Source organism: Abramis brama, assembly GCF_963993115.1.
Source record: "Abramis brama genome assembly, chromosome: 24".
Lineage (NCBI taxonomy): Eukaryota > Metazoa > Chordata > Actinopteri > Cypriniformes > Leuciscidae > Abramis > Abramis brama.
In genome coordinates this window covers 19,320,321-19,327,180 of record NC_139986.1, presented here as the reverse complement: position 1 = coordinate 19,327,180, position 6,860 = coordinate 19,320,321, and positions in this window count along the sequence as shown.

Here is a 6,860-nt window from a genome sequence, read left to right as displayed (position 1 = left end):
GGCTCACGCCGAGTGGTTTTAGTTGAATTACAGTATTAATTATCGAATTCACAAGGTATGAGGGTGACTAACGCTCCTCCGCAGACACCTGTGAAAGTTCTCCGTTCCTCCAGGAGACGGTTTGTCTGTATCCTTGGCATAACCTTCAAAAAAAAAAAAATCTGATAATGAGAGCTGTCATGTTCATCCAGATAACATTTGGGCTGTTTTTTTAGATTAACCATGTAAATATCAAATCAAAGGATCTGAAATAAGCTGAACTTGTAAAGTAAACTCGTTCTGATCGGGTCAGTCTGTCTACTTTCTTTGGTGGGTCGAGGTCGGGAATCAAAGAGGGCCGTCATTTAGCCCTTGGCTGGATTTTCATGTTGTAAAGTGCTGTATTAATCATAATCACACAACACCATTAGACTATGTCATTCTATTACAGAAATCACATTATCATACATTTCATTAATTAAAGTCTAACCCAGTCAACCTCCTCGCAGAGGTGCCACCTCCAGAGGGGAGATGCAGAAGGGATAAGTAGTTGAGAGTGGAGGGCAGAGGGCAAAGGTCACTCCACTCTCCAACATGACATAAAAGGGGTGCTATATTTGCATGTACAGGGCTTTTGAGGCAACTCTGGCAGGCAGGTTTTGATGGGTTCCTCTCCTGACGAGTGTCCTCCAAATGCGGCTAACAGCAGGGAGATTGGAGGAACAGGTGAAGGCACAATTACATCCTGGGCTAGGCGTAACATAGGACAACAAGGCTCAAACAACTCCTCTGTTTCTCAGTGGCCCCCCAAATTAACATAGAGTGGCCTGGATGAGTGGTACCTGTCATGGACACCAGTGTGATGAGGCTTAAAAGCGTGCCTCTTTCTAGAATGCCCTCCATGCCCCCCATTTATTGCACCAAGATTGCCATTTTCTCAAGTACACAAACAACTGCAATTATCAAAGGTAGCTTGCACTTTACACAGCTCTTGTAAACACGTGCACCTTCATGCAAAACTGAGTAAAATTGCACATACAGTCCAGTGAAAACTAAAAACTCTGTGCGGCTCATTAGGCCTATAGCGAGGAGAGGAATGTGAAAATGAAGGCTTGTGTTTGCCAACAGTTTTTGAGAGTTTATCCAAAACGATTTTGTAATAGATGCGACTCTAAATGTTAACACCATAAGAGGTGTGGCAGCAGTGTTAGGTTCATATAATGAGCATCCGAACGGCAGCAGAAAAGATCACAATTAAAAATATAAAATATGAACCGCCATAACCCTCTAATTATCAGGAAAAATAGGAAAAAATATCACTATCATTTTTTAGTGAAAACATTATTATTTATGTTAAACAATTGAGGTGTTCCACTTCAGAACTTAAGAGCTGAATGTACTTTAGTAACGATCCACAAATTTGGGTGTTTAAGCGTACGTTTACACGACAACAATGTCAAGAGTACTAGATGTGGGCCGACACTGTGTTGCTTTCTGGGGTACTAAAACCGGAAACGTTTTTCCTTTGAGTTTATTTGCATAGAAACGACAACGCTGTCAAAAATGATCCTCGTTCACCCGGATCCACGAAGCGACTAAAAACGCTGTATTATACATGCCAGGCCAGTAGTTGGCGATGTCACTTTGTAAAGAAACACTGCGTGTCTATAGACTGAACACGTAATACGCATGATGTCACCGTTTTCACAAATGTGCATTTTTGTAGTTTACACAGAGACGATAACAGTATAGTTTTCAAAAACTTGCACTTTTAATCCCGTTTTCAAAAGTTAGCATTTTCTGGCCCCCAAAACGTTGCGTAATTGAATGGCCAAAACGCATAAAAAGCTTTCCGTTTTTAGTTGAAAATGGTGGTCTGTAAACGCCCCTTTAATTGTCCATCCAGATACGTATTAACTGCACCCAATAATTCTTGCTTCTGATTGGTCAATAGCAGCGTTCACTTCAGATATTTATAAATAATAAACACTCATCCGGATAATGTGGTATAAACTGACTGTTCCTGCGTTTTGTTTCACTCCGCGGTCTCTCTCAAACTCAAATTTTGGTACTGCATACAGCTTCTTATTCTGTTGCTTGCTTGGCTAAGTGTGGGCACAGTTACAGGACAATGGCCAAACATAGGACGATGGCCATAACTAGTGTAACGGCAGCTATATAGGCGATCAGACAGACGGTGTAGTGCAAGCAGGCAGACAGACTGCCATCTCTCTGGGCCTGATTAGCATGTGTACTGTATGTTCTCGAATCTCTCGCGCTGCAGTGTTGACCTGTGCTGTCATATCCCTGATTACCTCCCTGATTCACTTTCCTTGTTCAGTAATGTGCAATCAATCATAATCAATTAGCCAAAATGTTGAATCATTAAAACCATTATCATTAATTAAAACAATTATCACTTTCTGCCAATGCTTCACTGCCACTGTTGTCTAACGTGTCTGCAGCCCACCAGACTCTCTCTCTTTCTCTCTCTCTCTCTCTCTGAGCTCTGATACTTTGAAGGGAATGACTTTCTTTTGCTAGGAATCTTACTGATGATCTGCTTTAATCTTTATCAAATGGCAGTGGGCTTTTTTGAATACAAATTTAAATACATAATCACTTATGGCTTACTACTCATCTTTGAATGACAAGGCAATGATTATGATGTACATTTAAGAATTCTTATATTTGAAAATGATTAAAACTGATATTAAAAATAGTATTTTCTGCTATTAAGTTTTGTACATTTGTATTATATAACAACTTTTTCTTCTACACAATTTCTTGCAATTAATTTAGCTTAGAGTGTTTGGGAAACCTGTTCAACAACAATTATTATTTTTGCAATTCCATTTGTTAAAGTTTGTGGCACAGACATTACATACTTCAGCTTTAATGCTATTCTTTTACTTCCTTGCAAGCACTGGTATTTTACTTCAGGAAACCAAATCTATAATTTTACTGCTATATACACAATAAAAATGTGCCCTATAATATTGGCACTCTGTAAAAAATTATATGATCAATACGTTATGACAACATGTTTTTACATTGCTTTAAAAGTTAAGCAATTTTTTTAAATATAAGTTATACAAGATTCAACTCATCTTTTAAGTCAGTTTAATGAAATTTAAGTTGCAATGACTTCAACATCCAAGCTGATTGTACTTAATTTAAGGCAGCAACTTTTTTTTTTACATTCCACAACAATGACTAATTGACATTGAACACCATGATGTTGCGCTGTCAGGCGATGCATCTTCAATAAGCGAACGTTACAGCACTAGTTCCGCTCTCTCACGCTTGACTCCTTTTCTGCTGTTGATGCACATCCGAATTTTGCAGGACTATGTGAGAGATGCCGGTAATGATGTGTAAACATCCAAAAGGCACACTGCACAGAAGCCCTGAGGGCAGAAAAGAGGATAGAGAGAGTCATCCGAGAGCAGGAATGGCGGTAATTCCATCCTTTCACATGACTGTCAGTACGCTTATCCTCTCTGCTCCGGATTTAAACCTGGAATAGACCTGTCATGTTAAAACTCTCAATAATTGCTCATGGCAAATTTTTCTTGAACGTACCCAGGGGCCGCGCGCTCGCGTACGTACCCCTGTCGACCGCGTCTCCAGTCAAGCTCACCCGTGAGATTGAGGTCTCTGCACAGCACTGCTCAGGGGAATCTGGGACATCATTTAATGCTACGGTGCTAAAGCAGGCGTCTCATTGGGGTCACATCGCACCCTCGAAATGGAAATCGACCCGAACGTGGCGGGGATCCCACACGCAGCACCGTTAAATCACTCTGTCATGAGTGAACTTCCACTAAGGGCCACAATGCAAGGGTCCATGCGTCCTCAGATAACACATGCGCAGGAGACTGGAGATCGGAGATGCTGTGTCTGCCGTGGAAAGGAAGAGAGGAAGACAGCAAAACCAGACCTGGAGATATGAGAGGTCTGGAAACACGAGGTGCTCCGCTGAGGAGCCCATCTATGGAGCGCCATATGAAACGCACCTGATTACATTACCAGCAAATGGTCTGCAGGAATGAATGTAATTGTAGCTCATTACAAGCTCTGGAGTGTGACGTGGTTAAAAAAAAAAGATTACATTTTTTCATACACAGAACTCCTCTGTTGGCAGCCTTTGTATCAAACACGGCAATGAGAAAACAAATGTAATGTAAATAGCATAACACAAGAACAACACTCCCATTAACCAATAATGGTTTGACCGTTAGGGCTGTCACACGTGTTTCCCAAGTAGGACAACATCCTTTGTTCTTCCTGAAACATTCCTATCATTCCATACTCCTATGAGCATGAGGTTGATGGGAATGTTGTTCCAAGAACAGCAACTTGTGCAAATCACTGTGTGCTTTGCGTGATAGGGGAGACCAGGAGGGTTGTAACACTTTTTGCTTTAATGTCTGTAACTTTTTTTCTTTTCTTTTTTTGTTGTAATTTTGCTACATTTATCTGCTACAAAAAGTTTTTTTTAATCTACAACTTATTGCTAATTATTAATATCAAGTACAATGAGTGCTGTTGTTTAAAAGTACTTAAGATGAGTTGTAACACTAATAAAAAAAAGGACATCAGTTTCAGTTTTGTTAATCAATTTATTTATTTATTTTGTTAACAAAAGCCCAATCAATCCCTTCCCACAAATCCACCCCATTTTAATTATATTATTATTATTATTATTATTAATAATAATAATTTTAAGGCAACAGGTATCCTCACTTTAAGTTACATTTAAAAATCAATTAAACTCAAATACAATTAAAATACATATCTGACATTTATGTGCAATGACGGCTAAGTTTGTTTGTTTTTAGTGGGTCCAGTAGAAGTAAATGAAATCCCGTCTGCTCAGACATGATATTTCTTGATTTTTATTTATTCATTTATTATAATTTTCTTTTACTTTAACGTGAAATGTTATACATCAAATTAAATAAGAGAACCTGTTGAGTCAGATGATTCACATTTGTCATTTAACATGCATCACAAAATCAAATTAAATATATTTTTCTAAAAAATGTTTTACTTTATTTTAGGAGGATGTCATGCATGATCTGACTAAGTTCTAAGTGGTTATCTGACTGTTATAACTCACCCCAGTACAACAATCATCCCTGGTCTCTCCTATACAATGAATTCGAAAAACTGTGATGCGCGAATGATATCACATAGCTCGTTTGTATGCATGATGGATGTATCCTACTCATCTACCCAGACTGTTTGTGCTTAAAGGCTCTCATTGGTGTAAAAAAAACCCAAGGCAGGCTGTGCTGGCTGTCGTGTCATAAAGGATGCAGGACGAGAACGCAGACATGATTTCATGGCTAATGATTCCCGCGCTAATATCACTATGGGCAGCAGAGAGGATAACCAAGTTGAGCTGTCTTAGCTCAAATGATTCAATTAGGCCAGCTGTCCCCATTTGTCATGGCCCAACTCGCTTTTAGATTACCTTCCAAGAGTGCATACGTGCCTCCGCATTGGACATACACACTCAACAATTTCTGGGGGGGAAAAAGAGAAAGAAAAGGAAGGAAAGTACTAAATAAATAAATGAAAATTCTCAGATTACAGTAAGCACATAAAGGCAATTATTGGTAATAAATGTGACCTTTTGTTTCAAGCTTGATGCAAATGCTCGGTGTGAAATAGAGGGAAATCCCTGAAGCATGTCACATTGATTGGCAGGACAGAGATGGTCCTGTTATGCTTGAGAGAGACTACAGATGAGCACATGAATGGGGTAAATCATTAAAGCAATCGGGTCAAAAGCACATGAAAATAATACAATTCAAGTGCAAACGCTCACATTTCTAGTAAGGCTGCTTATTGGCATTTAGGTTCATTTTGAATTATTTATAGCATTACAACAGCCTACCTTATCAATTATTACAGTGATAGCTAGGTTTTTATGTTATGTTATGTTATGTTATGTTATGTTATGTTATGTTATGTTATGTTATGTTATGTTATATTATATTAAATAGACAATCAAATTAAATCAAATTAAGTCTAAAGAATTTGTATTGATCATTTTCTTCACAAATGTAAGATCATTTCAGTAACAGTTCACAATAAGGTCTCATTTGTTAACATTAGTTAATGCGTTAGCTAACATAAACTATCAATAAGCAATATATTGTTTAAAGAATTTAAGGTAAATAGGTAAATTGATCTTTGTTAACGTTAGTAAAAATCGAATTGTTTATTGTTTGTTTGTTCATGTTAAAGTTCACAGAGCATTAATAAATGTTAACAAATACAACTTTGGATTTTAAAAAGTAAAATGTTAAAAAGACAGCAACAGTGCCGGTCCAGATCCGGGCCACATCTGGTAGATGTGGATTCCATGCATACCAGATATGGGCCGGATCTGGGCCGACACTATGACTATGCTGTCTGGGGCATTTATTAAGATTAATAAATGCTGTATAGAAGTATGTTCGTTGTGTTAACTAATATAGTTAAATAATGAAAGCTTATTCTAAACTGTTACCATAACTTCCTTTACGAATGCTGAAAGTGGAGTGATCTTTCACTTCTAAATATTTTCTTTTCTTTTTTTTAAAGGTAAATAAGGAGCAAAGTGAATCATTTTAAATGCATTATATGTATTTTGTGGAAAATATGTTAGCAATCACACCAAATGTACTTTTACTGTAGTGATACAGGTTAAAGGACAAGTGCGTTTTACCTTACTTGGTGTCATCTATGCGTTTTTATGTTGTTTTTAAGCTGTATTAACTCACTTGTAGTCAGCATGTGCAGATAAACATGATAAGATGATAAACATGACAAGCATATCACATGGGAAGGACCATGGTTCCTAGTGTTAGAGCAGACCATGTATT